The following is a 17621-nucleotide window of genomic DNA, read 5'->3' as shown; positions in this document are numbered from 1 at the left end:
CTATGGATGGTTGTGAGCCACCATGTGGTTGCTGGGAATTGAACTCAGGACCTCTGGAAGAACAGTGAGTGTTCTTAACCTCTGAGCCCCTTAATCTCTCTAGCCCCTTAACTTCAGTTCTTAAAGCCAAATAATCTCCCTCTATACCACTGTTTACTGTGGATATTACACAGGGCTATCGGTTGAGCTGAGGGGCCCCGGAGGCCTTATGCTTCAGAAGGAAGGAGGAGGAGGTGGAAAGCACACCCCTTCATTTCACTTTAGAGGAACTGGCTCAGATATTCATGCTTCATCCTCCAGCCTTATCTCAACACTTGTCCAACCCACTTCCAACTCCACTTCTCGTCATGTCGGCTTCACGGAGTTACTCTGTGCGGAAGTGTTGCTGAGTTCCTGAGAACCACAATGGCCTCAGAGGATGAGCTGATTTGGCATTAGAGGAAGCAGTGAGTACCACCAAAACAGAATGGAGACATGATATAGCTTGGCTGGCGGAGTACTTGCCTGGCAAGCATGGTACCCTAGCTTCGTTCCACACTACCGCATAAACCAAGCATGGAGGCACGTCTCTGTAATTCTGGGTGGAGGCAGGAGAATACGAAGTTTGAGGTGATCCTCGGCTACAAATGAGTTCAAGGCCATCCTAGAATGCAAGCACCTCTGTCTCAAAAGAAAAACAAAGGGGTGGAGGTGTTTGGACACTGGTCGTAGGTGCAGGTGCCAAGTCTGAAGTGCCAGGCTCTTGTCTCAAAAAGCTAAAGACCACTCAAAGTCTACCCCAGGGAAACAGGGAAGCAGCTGAACCAAGTCCTGGGGCAGTTTAACCAGCCCAAGTAATGAACATGAACAAAATAGACTTCCCTCAGTTGGAACTTGTCAGTCAAGCCCGGCACCTGACATTTCCAAAAATAAAATGTATCATGGTTGAAGCTTCCCTTTCACTTCAAATCTAATGGGAAGAACTCAAGAGCTGGTGTCTTGGCTGATACAATATTCACAAAGTTGGATGCTGTAGCAATTGTCAAATGAATAACCATCCCGATAGAGAGCCTGTCAAGTTAAAGTAAGAAGAGTATTATTTTAATAGTGATGTCAGAACTGTAAAATCACAAGCTTTCAGATCCTCAGAGAGCAAAATAAAACTCTGAAGATGTTGCAAGAATGGCTTCCTGTGACAGACTGGGGAGCAAGATAGAATCAGAATCCTATGGGTCTTGGTGTTCTCTGGTCGCTGTGAACGACCTGAGCAGAAGGGACAGAAGAGCTCAGCCTCGGTACATAGGGAAAGAGCACCGCAGCACATGAACATGGGGCTTCACCCAGCCATGTCTAAAATATCAAGTAAAATGTTTTCTTTTTAGCCTCAATAGGATGGGCCATTTCTTTTTCCAACAAAAATCAATGTACTGCTACATGGAAGGGTTCTCTTTCACTGCCACAAAAAAGAAATGGGGGCTCTCTTTGAGCATCCTCTTTTCCTATCCCAGTGATGGGCCAGCAGAAGATACACTGTTCATCAGGACTGTGTACACTGCCACTGCCACTCAGCAGGAATAAGGCATCTCCCCTTGATCTGTCTTCCTATTACAGGACCACCCCAGTAATTTGTGCCCCTATAAATGCCAGAGTCTGCAATGCCCCTGCGGCCAGCTCTGTGCTGTAATGACTGGAAATCTGAACCTGTGGGACACTGGACTCAGTAATCGCTCACAGCTCTGGAACTCCTGCCTCACATAGTATCAGATCATCAGGGCCCCACAAGAACTTGCCAGATCCAGACGCAGTCCACACACACAGTGTCACAAAAGGACCACAAAGGAGGAATATGTTGATGTCGCTGTGAGGACACAGCCTTGGATTAGGAGGGACTATAGAAATAACAGTTCTAGCCATGTAAGCCACCCTGATTATTTCCTGCCTCCTACTTATTCTGACTGCCCCAGTTTTTCCTACAGAACCTGTCATTTAACCCCCTGCACTTTCTGACTGAAACCCTGTAGCTCTCTCTGGGCATACTTCCCATTTGGCATGAGTTTTTCCTAAACCACCTGGCGTGTGAACCCGGAGTCTGAGAAACTTGCTAAGGTCTTGAAACTCCTGCCAGAGAAATCTCAGCAACTTTGGAGGGAGTTCCACACTTGGGCTGCCGAGAGCTCAACAGTTGGACTTGCCGAGGGAGCCACGCCCTGCACGTGGCAGACTGAGATCCAAATCCCATGGTTTTACTGCCTTTCCAAGTAGTACGCACCACACCAAGCTCTCCTGCAAAGAGGAGCTTAAGCTGCAAATAGGAGCTGACATGAATTACCCTTCTAACCAGATGCTGAGAGATCCTGAGACTTACGTTCTTTTAACGACAGGCAGAGCTCTATCTGCTCTTCCAGAGGTCCTTAGTTCAATTCCCAGCAACCACATGGTGGCTCACCACCAAACTATAATGTAATCACAAGATAATGTAACCTGATGCCCTCTGCTGGCATGCAGGTCTACATGCAAAAAGAGCACTCAGACATTAAAAAACAACAACAAATCAACAGACTCTGCAGGCCACCAGCTCCAACAGGAACAGGAACATGCAGACTTCATTTCTTTGTTGGTTTTCTAGTCTCCCTGAGTTGTGCCACTCATGGCCTTTTGTAAAAAATAAATACTTCATTCATAAATCCTATCTTGGGCTGCTGAGATTAAAAGACAAGGTGGGCAATGAAATAAAGCATCAGTGTATCCCAATTAACGATTCCTAGTCAAAATCAACCAGGATGGGTGTTCACAAAAGCGTGTGAGCAGAAACCAGATTAAAGGATTGACTCTTAACTTAAAAATAAATTAAAAAAGAATCCCTCTTCGTTTTCAGACAGGGTCTCACCCTGCAAGTCTTCTCACGACACAGACCACACTGGCCTCACACTGTCAGGCATCTACCTCTGCCCCCCAAGTGCCGGAACTAAAGGTGTGCTTCTCCACTCGCCGCCGAAAACTAGACCTCAGAGCCAAAGCAGAAGAGGAAACAACTGTGCCACTGGGTTCAACCTTTTTCACTCGTGTAGCCTGAAAAGTAATTTGAAGTGTTAACTATATTTGTTACTTATAATTTACATTAACATTTTAATCATAAATGTACATAACGGCAGAGGCGGTAGCGTCCTTCATGTTCAGCTTCTAACAGTCATTCTTATACATGTTTCCAGAACGTAATGCCATCCCTGTTTGGGACCCTCTTTTTCACTTGAGTGTAGGATTTAGCCTACTGCCTGCCACATAAGCTGGAAAGCCTTTCACTGATAGCCTTAAACACCTCAATGAAAAAGTTACAAACTTAAACTGAAGCTTTAGATATATATGTTCTGTGATCGTTTAAGATCTTTTCCTGGATGCATCGACACCAAAATTAGTACAAAAGACAAAATGAGAGGAGCATCACAATGTTCAGAAATTACGGCAAGTACCTTCATGAGACAGATGAAAGATTTTTTGTTTATCATGTTTCTGTGGGCAAATGTCACTTATTTATAGAGTAATGTGTTATTTTTCTACTTTTGAAATAGATGAAATTTGCCATTCTCAATAAAATAGGTGGTGAGTGAATGAATTCAGTACTAGCAATGTCACTCAGTCTTTCGAGTTAACAACAAACATTATTTGTGATGGTCTGTCAGCTGGTGACTTGATTAGGTCATCCTTCATCTTCTTGCTGAAAGCAGATCACTAGAAATGAGAGGACTATTATGTAGTCATCTGAGTCATTTCTCAACACCTACGTTAGTATTTTCAAGTGTCTTTTTGTAATTACTGTTCTTCGGTATTTATTATTTGTCATGGGTACTGTTTTTGACGGGGTAATAAATGAGCTCTTTTAAATAGAAGGATGTGTGTAACTGAAGAGATAGGAAGGGGCAGTTTAAATTTATGCTGTTGTATGGGGGGGTATGTACATGAGTGGGGACACACACACACACACACACACACACACACGTATCCTCATGTGGAGACCAGAGCACAGAGTGGGCTGTCTCCATCTACCCTTCCCTGCTTAATTGCCTTGACACAGGGTCTCTCCCTGGCTGGCTAGTCAGCTCTCAGGATCTAACTGTCTGCTCACAGTGCCAAGGTTACAGATGCTGGCACAGTCATACTCCACTTTTTACACGGATGCTGTGGACTCAAACTCAGGGCCTTGTGTTGGCAGGGCAAGCTTTCTTACCCATGGAGCCATCTCCCAGGCCCTATTTTCTGCTTTTTATTTTTGAGACAGAGTCTCAGGTAGTATGTAGCCAAAGATGACCTTGAACTCCTGATCCTTCTGCCTCCACTTCCCAAGTGTTGGGATTATGAACATATGTCACCAAATCTGGCTTAGAAAGGAAAAAAATTTAAGAAATGTGTTGTTGTTTTCAAAGGTGAATCTTTGGAAAGTGATTTTCCTTTATCTTGGAGGACCCTCATATAGTATAATGTGTATACTGCCCCCCCCCAAAAAAAGTAACACCCAAGTTGCAAACAAACAAATAGACAAAAATATGACTGGCAAGGAATTCTCTTTTCTAGATCGAGCTTGAGTGACATGGCATTTGAAGTATTGTTCTATATCAATGTAATATTCCGTACTCTGCTACTTTCATTATTGATGCTAGGATTAGGAAACTATTTTTTGCTCCAAATGCTCCTTGGAACAATTCTCACTGTGTTTGGAAAACAGCTAAATAACAAATGACTGTCTGTGCCTGTTGAGATAATGTTAAAGCCGCAACCTGTGTCTTTACTGTCTGTGACATCCAGTACGAAGGATCATAATGGAAGCACCATCTGGAAGTTAAACTTCTCTTGTGTGAGCAGCTGGTAATGGTCACAGAACGGATGGCGCCATCCCTCTATGTGCCCAGTTCTGCTCCTAGGCAGAGATGCGGTAGAGAGAGAGCTCCTTGGTTTCATTAGTACCACAACTGCAACTTCTAACTCTAAAGAGGAAGGAGGATTTCACTGGCCAGAAGCCCACGTTTCTTTAAGCTTGGCCTCTGCGTCTGAACACGAAGTCAGTGTAGAAACACGCAGGTGTAGTTCGTATACGCTTTGATGACTAGCTCTAGAGGGTCAAATAACTCCCTGCCATTCGTCAGATCAACCGAGCTAACTGGGGAGAAAAGAACGGTGACAGGTGCGCAGATGTGGATCATATCTGAAAGGGAAAACAAAAACTATTTTAAAGCTATTAATGGGAGTAACAGTTAACACACCCACTATGTGAATGTTGTTGTAGAACACCTACATTTGATGTCAGAATCGGTTTTAAAATACTATCTGTAATGCGTTCTATCCAATAAACAAAGTGCAGGAGGGAGACGAACACTTGAAAAGCCCTTGACGGTGACAGTTCTGAGCAAGAGGGGCCTGGGGCCCAGGAGGAAATGCAAAGCTGATCAAGATTTCTTATGACACACAGGATGCACCTCTGACAGGAGTCAGCCTCTATCTTGGACCCAGCGTGGGTTTAGCATAAAGCAGCCAAGTAAACTTCCAAATTAGAACCTGCTGTTCACATGCCTATCTTAAGCTGTAGCTGTATCAGCAGCGCATGAACAGTGGTTTTTGGAGAGTTATCGGGATACAGCCTCTGAGTTCAAACCTTACGGCAGATGACTCCCCTACTTCCCACTGACACACATCCTCCACAGGGCTGGGTCAGCTCTAGAAGGTGAAACAGAGCAGCAGCCTAGGCTGGAGTTCCCTGAAGCTCTCAGTTGCTCATGCTTTGCCTAATGAGAAACAGTAAAGAGGGCATCTGAGTTCTCCAGGCTTGTGAGAATGGGCTCTCACAGATCTTAGCAACAGGCCCACTAAGGCTGCTTAGGACACCACAGCTACATCATCTGTCTATGAAGACAGGGGCAGCCTTGGTTATTGTTGAGTAAATGCATTTCCTCTGTGGAAGAAAACAGGTTGGTTTATCATTATGATTTGGGCTCTCCATGCTCTGGTCTCCTCTCTCAGATGACCTCTCTCACCTGTGCAGATGTTTTATATATAATCGTGTTGACCTGTGGTGCTTGGTCTTCTACCATAAGTGCTGATGTCCTCAGTGTTCTATGAATAATAAATGGCCCTGTGTTCCGACCAAGGAGTCTTACATCTTTTATGAACATCCGAGCTAACCTGTTAGCCTCCAAGTGGGCAAAACCACAACTCCTTTCCAGTTACTGATAACTTAATTACTTGTGGCTAGGGTTTGATCTCTCTCTGAAGGTCTTTCATTACACTTCTTAACGGTACTTCTTGCCCAATCACACCAGAGGAACTGAAGGCAATTTTTTAAGACTAAGATAATTCACTAAAATATGTCTACAAGTTCTAAATTTAATCAGATAAGCAAAAAAGGAAAAATCATCTTTCCAAGTCCCAGGGTTAGACCGCCACATAATTCTCTTGGAAAAAATTACAAAGGAATTGCCTCATATTTGATTTAACTGGGCACAATGGCCCAGGCCTTTAATCTCAGCACTCGGGACAGCTGAGGCAGAAGGATATGAATTTGAGGCTAGCCTAAGCTACACAGTAAGAGCCAGTTTCAAAATATAAAAAGGAGAGAATTAGATGTATAAATGTACACATTGAATTATCTATGTACAGGCATAATAGAAGTAAAAGTAAGGATAGCTCAAGGGTGCTTGTCACCAAGCCTGATGGCCTGAGTTCAATCCCCAGGACCCACAGATAGAAGGAATACTCCCAAAAGTTGTCCTCTGACTTCACAATGGAACACATGTACCATCACTCCCTACACACACACACACAGAGAGAGAGAGAGAGAGAGAGAGAGAGAGATACACAGACAAATGTAATTTAAATAAATAAAAGGGGAAATAAAGTAAATAATCAATAAACTAAAGTGAGAATAATTAGTCCATAACACTGCTAAACTCAAATTTCTTTTTAGAAGGGAAACCAGGTCTTATACTTGGAGAACAAAATGGAAAACCTTGGAAATCGGCATTTTGTCTAGCACCCTAAATGCTGCCTTAATTTTAAACATAAGCTTTTACTCTCAACTGAGTAATTCACTGAAATAGAGTTTTGGGCCTGATGCCTGTGGGGCTTCATGCTGGCCATGGTCCTCCCACTGCCCTCTCTAGATGCCAGGGCTGATTCACAAGCTCGGGAAACCTGGTGGGTCGGTCCCACAGCGCAGGGCTCACCCACGACCAGAGAAACTGAGAGTCTGAATCAGCACAGTCTTACACAAGTGAACACTCGTGGTTCCCAGCTGCATTTGCACCTTTTATTACCACCAGCGTGGCACAGTTTTCAGTAAAAACCTATCTGGATTCTTAGGGAACCTTGACTACCCAGGACTGAACCACACTTCCCAAAGCTACAGGTCCGTTTCTATCATGGCAATACAACTGAAATACAGAGGTCAGTGAAGCTGACAATAACATCGTAAGTCAATAGTAAGCCACTGTGTGTGAGTCCCTGTGTGGTAAGGGCTTGGGGACATCAGTGATGGCAGTATCTGATCTTCTCATGTCTAGACCAGTTGCCCCTGAGTCTACCTTGTAACACCAGCGACCGAGTGAAGGGTGCACTGTGCAGTTGGCTTTTTTCCACTGTATTATTACACGGTGAGGTGGATACTCCCAGCCCAGTGCCCAGGTTAACAAACTGAAAACTTAAAGAGACTGAACTTTACTTGTCCAAGCTTCTGTACTATGGAGCTGGGATTGAGGGCAGCCAATAATCCCATCCAGATTCTAGCACTGTGTCATGCTGTGAACGGGCCTTTTTTGATATTCTCCTAATCTTTCATTCTTATGTCCATCCTCAGGGCCACTTGACCTGCCACCATTTCTCCCTGCTTAAAGTCACCCTCTTCCAGATAATCACAAAACCTGCCCCAATATCACAGTCTCAGAAACACTCTCTGTACCTCCCTACCTGAAGCAGCCCTCCCCAAGGATGCCTTTCCTCTTAGCCTTCTTCACTGTCTTTGCTACTCTTGCCTCCACTTCAGCGGAAAACCGGTCTCCCCTGAGACTGGATTATATACATCTGTGATCTCTGCCATCCACACCGGAATGGCCAGTCCCCAGCCCATGCCATGAATGTCATGCACCTGCAGGATGAACGAATGAAGAATCTCTACCATGTTCTACCTCAGTCTTTTCTTCTTGGCTTTTCAATCTGCTTATTCCTGGCAACACTGGGCTCCAGGGTTGGTAGACAATGTAAGAAGAAATGGTCTAATGTCTCCTGTCATTCAGTGTCCCGGGTCACTCAGTTTTCAGTGTGCTCTTCCACTTGAATGTGCAAAGCAAACATAGTTAGCTGAAGGGCGATAGTCATAGCCTCGTTACCTAACTTACTATGTGAGCTGGAGAAAAGTTCCTTACGTCTGCTCCTGGTGAAAAGAAAGCTACAGATGAGAGAAGGGATAATTGATTGATTTATGGACAGATGAATTTGGGGGTTAGGGAGCCTGTAAAAAGAATAGCCACACGTGGCTCCCGGGAGATGAAGTCACTCTGCAGTGAACAGACTGAGTGTGTCAGAAACTTAGACCGCTGAGTTCACTAGTGGAAAGCCAGGGAAAACAGGTTTGTTAAGAAAAGGAAGTAACCAGGCCCAGTGATGCACACCTGTAATCCCTTCACTCAGGAGGCAGAGGTAGGCAGATCTCTGTGAGTTCAAGGCCAGCCTGGTCTACAAAGTGAGCCCAGGGCTGCCAAGGCTACCCAGAGAAATCCTGTCTTGTAAAATCAAAAACCAAAAAGAAAAAAAAGTATGATGGGGTATGGATTAAATGTATAAGAGATACAGTTATAGGAGAGCCAAACAATATAGGGTCAGGAGCCAACCATGGGGAATAGAATGAGGTGAGGCACCATAAAGGTGTAGACTGAAAATAATGAGTTATTACACATGTTACATTGTGTGCTGGCTGTATATCATCATGTAGTGATAATTGTTGGTAAATACAGATGTACAAAGATTGTCCTCAAAAAAAAATGAAGAAAAAAACAGTCACACACATTCGTTTCTAAGTTACATTGGATATTGTAGAGAGGTTTGAGTTTCTACACAAATATTACCTCAAATGAACTCATGACATAATGACAATAGGCTCTGAGTTTGGGCTCATCTTTACCTGCAGAGCATAAGTAGACATTCTCATCAGGAATCTGTGCTTCTATGTTAAAAATTCTCAGTCATTAAAAGGAGCTAGAATGGAAAAGGCCACCTTGAACCTGCGCTGGAGAGTCACGTTAAGATTTTGAACCTATGTTGAAGGACAAGGCATAAATAATTGACTATTTAGTAAATGTCATGAATAATGGCAATGAGGTTTATGCCCTGATTTAATTTCATGCAAGAAAATACTATTAGTTATACAGAAATAGACAAGGGTTCTTTTCTCTAATGTCCTATGAACCATCTCAGCAGCTGGGTGGAGCCAGTGGACTCCCTCTTAGAACGCTATTTTAAGTGCACAGGAAGTATATAACATTACTTGATGCCACATTTAGGACCCTTCTTTCTAACTCCGAGATCCTAAGGCAACCTTGTTATTTTGCAGTTAGAAAACTAGAGGACTCAAGAGTGAAATGTCTTGGGGCAGACACTTTAACCTAAGAATAGAAACACTTTTCCTGGCAGAAGGAAGCCATGCTATGATCTAATATAATTAAAGAATGTTGCTCTAAGCCAACTCATACTTAAGAAGATTTAATAAGGATAGTTTAATCTTCCTTTCAATGTTGCTTTAGAACAACAAGTACTTTCCACTTTACACCTCTACTTATACAAAGGATTTGTTTGTTTTGCAGGCAATAAACTCTCTAAACTCCATATTTGAGCAATAGTCACACCGGGCTAATAAGTTTAATAATGCGTTCAAAATCTGGAATGAAAGGCTTGCTCCTAATAACATCTTTAAAGCTCTAACTGGTTCTTGCAGTTTATGCCAAAGCCCTACAATATGATTTTGAGTACTGAAATGCAATCCCCTATGGCATGCTTTCTTTAGGAGAGAAAAAGAAATCACAGCATTATTAGAGTCATGAGTGACTAGCTCTTGGCAAAATAAACAAAGGCTAACTCTTTAGACCCTCCTGAAGACACTATACACCTCTCTCCCCACGCCATGCTGAGATGTGGCTCTTCCCCAGGGGGGTTGATTCAGATGCTGCCCTCTCTGACAGCATGACTTAGTGTCACCTGTGACTCCGTAACCCTTCTGAGCGGAACACCATGGGATGAAAGTTAATTCCTTTCCCGTATGCTCAGTGCCTTCCATCCTCAGCTTTCTCTACCCAGACGCACTACTTTGGACCTAGAAATTCTGAAAGAGACTTACTCCTCCATGCTGTAGAAAAAATAAAAAGCACTCAAGAAAATCCAGGCCGACTTTCAGAACTCAATGTCCAGCTATTTAGGATTTAACCAAGGCATGCCCTCACTGCCTCCAGCCGGTTCTGAGCATGACTGTCTCCCAGGTTCTTTTCTTATACACAAAAACAGATTTTTGAAAGCTGTTGCCAAGTGAGGTACTGTGCTGCAGAAAGCCTCATGATGGTGTCTGGCAGCAAAGGGCTTGCTTTGGCCATATAGCATTCCTAAGTTAATGGGTCCTTTGCCTGCCCACTTGAGCTGACTCTGAGCTCTTTCCTGCATCTTAGTTTAAAAAAACTCTTCCCATCTCCCTTCACAATCTAAATGTAGCCTGGCATGGTTTAGAAGCAGAATTATAAGGTGATCACATATTTAAAAAATAAACAGAAAGAAAAAAACACGATGTGGTCTCCTTTTTTCTAGAATGTATGATCTAGTGACTGAGCTTCAATTATTAAAGCAAAAGGAATGCACAGAAGCAAGGCAAGCTGTCACTGGAGGACAGTTATGCTGTTGCACCATCACACACAGTGGTACTGGGCTCTGTAGCATCCAACACATCTGGCATACACCTCTTCTCTCCAGCAGATGCCACAACCATTACTATGCCCGTCTCATAGACCAGAAACAACCAGGACCGGAGACATGGCTTGTAGGTCACATAGCCAGTAAACTAAAGAGCTGGCATTAGGACCTAGCGTTTCTGGTTTTTAACTCAGACTCTGAGTTAACTTTACTTTTGGCATACATCACTAGCTCATACGAACAGAAGCCTCTTAAGAATTTAAGTGGCTTCAGAGAGGTTTTCACGAAGCCTCAAAGGTAAGAAGGTTGCAGTTAAGAGGCTACGTGTGCTCTGTGTTTATTGCCTGGGAGTCAGGGGAGAGTGGGAAGAGTAAAGAAGCCCTAAGAGGTGGCGTAGTCCCTCAGCATGACGGCAGTATCATTTACCGTGCCCACTATGTGGAGTTTCAGTGTTCCTCTATGTGAATGACAGCTCTGGAGCACAGTGCTGTGGTCTCCAGTGTAACTAACCACACAGATGCACTGACACAGCTCAGGCAGATGATGGACAGCCTAGAGAAACTGAGTTTTCAGGGTTGGGCTGTAATGTAGAGACTGTGGAATCAGCTAAAGGAATCTGGGCCCATAAGAGCTCAACCTATGTGACCAAAGAGTCTTTGGCAGCTTATTTTGTTTCCACCATGGACGAAAGAAAAATAATGTAGATCCTCTTTTTATCTTGGAAAGCAGTCGATTTCTCTAATACAGTATAAAGTGGACGTGCAGGGAATAATGGCTGGGTGTGAGCAAGGCCTGGAACTATTGGGAGACTCTCTCGGTAATCAATGAATAAGAACACAGGGCTAGACTAGAATGGCAGAAATAGAAAAGAAACAATAAATAGAGGATCCATTTTTTGAGGGAAAGCCCAAGTGTTTGGTCACTGACAGAATTAACCAGGGGTTTGGGGAGGGGGAGCAAACAACCCTGAGGGGCTGAAGGTGTGGCAACCTCGTGGGAAAATGGGGAGGGGAAGGTGGACCCCAATGTAAGACGAGAAAGAATTCAGCCTTGGTCTTAAATCCTGTTGGCTGCTCTAGTGGAGCACCGACGTAAAAAAGCCTCACACTCGTGTGAGTGAGCAGAGAGCCAGAGATACTCGAGAGTCATCCGCTAAAGGCAGGTAGCTAACATCCCCAAGAAAACAAACACTGAAGCCTTTTACAGTGCTTAAGCTGAGAACATCTTACAGATTCCTAGCTGAAGCAACGAAAGCCATGAGATATCAATGAGATGAGCTCACCTTCTTTCATAGGAACAGGTGGAGTTCAAGCCAGTCATACAGATTGACAGTTAACATCTTGATTGCTTTTTAAAATGTCTGCCACACCATCTAAAGGTCAAATTCAAAATCCTTGAACTTTTTGAAACATACTTTTCCATATCCATACCTATTCTCTTCTGCTTCATAGATTAAACTGGGATGGATGTGTGCTGGATCGTTCTAGCTCAGATGGGGCTGGGTCTCACAGAGTCCCCTTCTTATGTGGTCCTGGGTGATACTTTTGAGTTTGGAAACCCAGAGTAAAATGCCAACCCAGGCTTGCTGGTTCATGCAAGACCGTCAGCATGGTAGCCTAGACCTCATGCTGTTTAATGCTGGGTCCCTTATTGGTAGTGGGGAACAGAAAGTTTGGCCAGATCTCCACACAGGAGAAACAGCCATTTCTCCTCAGATGGACACTTTCCTCAGGCCTGATGTGAGGAGACATGGAGAAAGCTGCAGTTTCTTCCCACACACTCCTGGTTTGCTATGGCAAGTTGATTCTGCTTTCACCTACTCAGCTTCTCTTCTGCCCTGCAGAGATTCCAGGCCCTGGTTCAATAAAGAGGCCACAGCCTACCACACGTTTCCAGCAGATTCTTTCCATAGCCCTGGTTATTAAGTCTTTTCCTTTTCCTCTCCCTAGCCTTCGCTCCTTCAGCTTCTCCCAGTTGTGTGATGTCTGACCACTCTAAGAAGGTTACTGCAGGCTGTGGAGATGGCTCAGTGGGGAGAAATCCACAAGCCCAGTGTTTGCATGGTGACATGCCAGGTGGAGGCAGGAGGAGATGTTCACAGATGTTCACAGATGAACCCAGATGTTCACAGGTCAGAGGCACTTAATAACGAAAAGTCTATTGCCAACTAGGCGAAGACTGCGCCAAAGGCTGTCCTCTGACCTGTATGTGAATGCTGCGGTCCAGAACTCACACACACGAATGCAGGAGCACACACAAATACACACGTTCGCACACAGTAGTGGCATGTAAAAAAGAAAGAGAGAGAGAGAGAGAGAGAGGGAGAGAAAGAAAGAAAGAAAGAAAGAAAGAAAGAAAGAAAGAAAGAAAGAAAAAGAATTTCCATCTGCTCGTCATCCAGAGCAAACCAGTTTTAGTACAATTACCCTCATGGCCATGGGTGTTCGGGGCCCTTCTTCGCCTGACATTCCCATGCCTGGCTGCCCTGTGCACGCCGCTTACTCTGAGAGATCACTAGCTACTAGTGAAGGGTGATGCTTCTGCAAAATGCATCTTGGTATTTAAGCAGTCACATGACAAGGGAAGAGCCTGATATAAGCACTAAGCATCGCCTGGAGAAGCTGTGGGCTCCTGGGGCCTGACCCCGGCCGCCGGCAAGCACCCAGAACTACACAGAACCAGCTGGGAAGTGACAAAAGAAACATCTAGCTCGTTTAATCTTTTGTTATTTTTGGCTTTTGTTATATTAGCTGAGCTTGAGTTCTAACTGATGTACATGTTCAATAATTTCTTGGGTTAAGTTATCCAAGTGAATGTACATCAAAGACTCCTAACCCCACCCCCTACCCCTCAGCAGCTTAGTTTTAGAAAAAGCACACACTTATTAACCTATAGCAGAACTTCAGGAGAGAAAAGACTGTGCCTAAACAGAGGGGATAGTGGCTAGAAACAACCGAAGGTTCTCAGCACAAAGGACATTTACCTGCCCCAGAGGAAAAAAGGGCAGGGAATAAAAGACAAAGACACGAGGTAGAGGAAGAAAGGAATAAGCAAGAGGGAGAAGGTGTACTTGTCCCAGAAAGGCAGGGCTGACAAAGGACTGCTTCTGGATAGAGAAGATATAGACATGGCTCATAAGAAAATGGTGGTTTATAAAGGTAAAAGCGGAAACCCCCATGTTAAGATGAGGTGTTTACTTTTGATTGGACAGGTTAATTAGATGAGACAAAGGGGGCTTTTGATCATTGGACTTCAATACTTTGATAGCTGGACCTCAGTGGTCAGCTTCAGGAAGGGGAAAGGGCCAAGTAAGGGAATGGACCTTGGGGGCTAGCTTTAGGAATGTAATCTAACATTTTCAGCAAGGTGGAGGGAATTGGGGGGGGGGAGGACAATGACTGTCAGAGCCATGTTTGCCATCCTGGGGCTGGTTAGAGCCCTTCAGTGTTTCTGCTTTAGAGAGGGGAGGAGGGAGAGGGAGAAGAGGGAGAGAAAGGGAGGGAGAGGGAGAGAGAGATACAGTGGTTGTATTAACTATTTTTATTTACTTTTGCTTCTAATGCCTCTTCAAGTTGAGGACTGAGCTAAAAATAATTAATTGCTGTGTCTGGATCTGGAGTGTCCCCTGAAGGCCCACATGTTAAGAAATTGCTTCTAACCTATGGTGCTATTAGGACGTGGTGGACCCTTTTAGGAGGTAGGACCTACTGGAAATCGATTAGACCTTAGGGATATGCCCTTGAAGGGGATATTAGCAGCCTTACTTCCTTTTCCCTCTTTGTATCAGTGAAGAATATTTTCCTTGGTTGTGCACTGTCTGTCCTGAGGTCCCGCATCAGCACCGGCTCAAAGGCAAAAGGGACCTGTGACCATAGACCGAAAGCTCAGGCACCATGAGGCAAAAGAGTCTTTCTCAGTTTGTCACAGCTACAGAAATCTGTCTACTTCATCAATATTTATTATCAAGACCGACAGGAAACTGGATTTAGCAGCTGAGGCTCAAACCCTTCAACACATGAGTTTTATATCCAATACCCCCAGTGCTAAGTTAAAGATACATGTTAAAAGGAAAAAGAGCAGAAATCCCTCTAAGGGAGCATAAACAATGAACCTCCTAATTGTTTCCAAAATCAAACTGGGTTTCACCACAGAGGGAAAGTCTGTTCTACTGCAACAAAAACGGCAAGTGTCCTGGGTAAAGAATGTGAGACATTCAAGATGACCCAAAATCTAAAGAGAGAAGGGTGACATGATGTTAAAAGATTCAACGGTGAGTAGATTTGTCCATGTCCTGGGCAGCTTGGGTTCCTGCACTCTGGCTAGGGGTAGCAGGGAAATGAAGAAAAGACAGACACACAAAAATATGTACAATGAAGCTGGTACCAGAGCGGGGAGGAGGTTCTCTAACCATTGGCAACATGGAACCTCAATGTTTACTATGTTTAGGGCAGAGGGTGGTGTTAGCTAGTCTCTTAGGGGTCTCTTCGGTGAGCAGTTGAGACTGCAGACCTCTGGGAGGAGGATTCTGTGATTGCACACACCAGTCAATGGTTCGCAAACACTCATACCTGAACTTCTGAAGAAAGTGTTGCCTGGCCCATATGGGCAATGGCATTGCCAATTTACCATGGGCCATTGGTGTCTGAACCCTGGGGAGGAGGCCTTGCTCATGTCAAAATCCACATTCACTCAGGACTTTGCTCCCTCGGGCCTTCCTCTGCTCCCTACATAGATTGATTCTAAAAGTTCAAGGTCAATGGCTCTCTTACCATACGATGTACCACAACATCTACTCTTTAAATGGAAGAGGGTCTCACCTTTAAAACCAAGAGGGCATACTTCTTTTATGTTTCTTTTTTTCCCCTCAGATCCTAACGTAACTGTTGATATTTCAGAGAATTTTATATATATAAAAAAATAGCTGTAAAAAAGAAACATTTTTAGTTTCATGATGAACAAAGACAAAAAAAGATTCTGGCAAAGAAAGCCAGGAGATTGATAAACACCATGTAAAGTTTATCAGATGAACAAGTCTCACTGTACTTGCTTTTGGAGAATAGCTTAGCAAATGGTGGCAAGTTGTCCCTAGGTATATAACACCCACACCTTATTCTCCTGTAGAATATGAAACCTTTCTTGAAATAAAAACATAAGAATGATGCTTCATCAAATGTCATTGGCTTAAAGAACCAGAGCAGGCACGTAAGTCTATCATGGGTGAACATTCTATGTTACATCTTAATAACAGGATCAAGGTTGAGACAGACCAATCAGAGGCTAGGGCATAGTCATATTTACTCTAGCTGCCCCTTTTCAGCTTAAATGGGGAATTCAACCCACCCATGGTGCTGGAAGATTGCCTCCTCCTAGCTGCCTCACCTAGTTACAGCTGCTCAGTCCTGAGTGCCCTTAGCTGACAGAGCACAGTACAGAGTCCACCAGACATCTGCCTTCTGACTTATCTGGATTTGAAAAAAACAATCACTATCTAGAAACTGATATTTTAGAAGTAAGCGTAAAATTAAATAATGAGGTAATAGAATTAGGGCAGGGGAGGCTAAAGCACCATGTTCAAGAGTATTGGTTAACTGAGAGTGAAAAGGTTAACTCTGGCTGATTGATAAGGAAACAACTTTTTTTAATGTATATGAGTGCTCTATCTGCATGTACATCTGCATGCTAGAAGAAGGCATAAGATCCCAATATAGATGGTTGAGAGCCACCATGTGGTTGCTGGGAATTGAATTCAAGACCTGTGGAAGAGCAGACAATGAATGTTGTTAATCACTGAGCCATCTCTATAGCCCCAACTTTTTTTTTTTAATAGAAAATCCATCACATTGGTCCTTGTAGATAACTCTACTAAGTGAAGGGATTGAAGAAGAAGGGCAGAAAGGAAGAGGGGAAAGAGAAGGAGGCAAGGAGAGAGATGGGGACAGGATGATCTGAGATGGGAATGTTAGAAAAATACTCCCTTGATTTTAAGCATTTTTTTCCCTAGTGACATATGCAAAAGATCTTCCAGAACTTCCCTACAAAAAGGTCAAGACTACTTGTGAGGCAAAGGACTATAGAACTGAGATAGCCCATTTTAGCAAGTGTATCTCTGAGTTTGAACAGACCGAATCTAGAAAATTAAAGAGCCTTGCAGGTAGTCCCTGTTGTCACCTTGCCTTGTGTTGGATGGGACTAGCCACATACTCATTCTCACATTTGATGAAAGAGCATGAAACTACTCCAGGAAATTGCTCTAGTAAATGAAGGAGCTCTGGTAAATAAAGTAAATGAAACGTACTCAAAGAAATAAGAAATTCTTCTTCCCACCTCTTATTCCATTCTCATTATCACTGGAATGCATCAGTCATTGTATCTTTAAGAGAATCTAAACACTTGATTGTTTTTGCTTCCACCCATGAAGAGATTCAAGGAATGCAACGTAATCTCAATCAAGTTATATTCATAAAACAATATAATACCATTGAGCAATGACTCTCTTTCCAGATCTGATTCATACCTGGTCAACTGTGCTAACGTATGCTCCTATGATGAGAACAGTGATGTGTAACTGATCCTTTGGACCAATCCTTTGTGCTTTTCAGAAGCAAATGTACAGCCGACACACTTTCCACCATTGCAGAAGTTCAGGTGACCACTAGAGTGCTGGTTTTGCTTCTTGTACTTACACGTGACAAGGTTCTACCTGACTTTCGATTGCC

At 43.7% G+C, this 17621-nt stretch overlaps 1 protein-coding gene across 1 annotated transcript in view; it reads right to left on the bottom strand.

Annotated features, from left to right (window-relative positions):
* Positions 1–17621, bottom strand: part of Slc2a12 (solute carrier family 2 member 12) — a 50458-nt gene that overhangs the window by 13244 nt on the left and 19593 nt on the right. The gene's annotated exons all lie outside the window — the stretch shown is intronic.

The sequence above is a fragment of the Psammomys obesus genome, unplaced genomic scaffold (assembly GCF_907164565.1).
Source record: "Psammomys obesus unplaced genomic scaffold, mPsaObe1.curated_primary_1811, whole genome shotgun sequence".
In the NCBI taxonomy this organism is placed as follows: Eukaryota; Metazoa; Chordata; class Mammalia; order Rodentia; family Muridae; genus Psammomys; species Psammomys obesus.
This window is presented reverse-complemented; position numbering and strand designations above follow the sequence as displayed.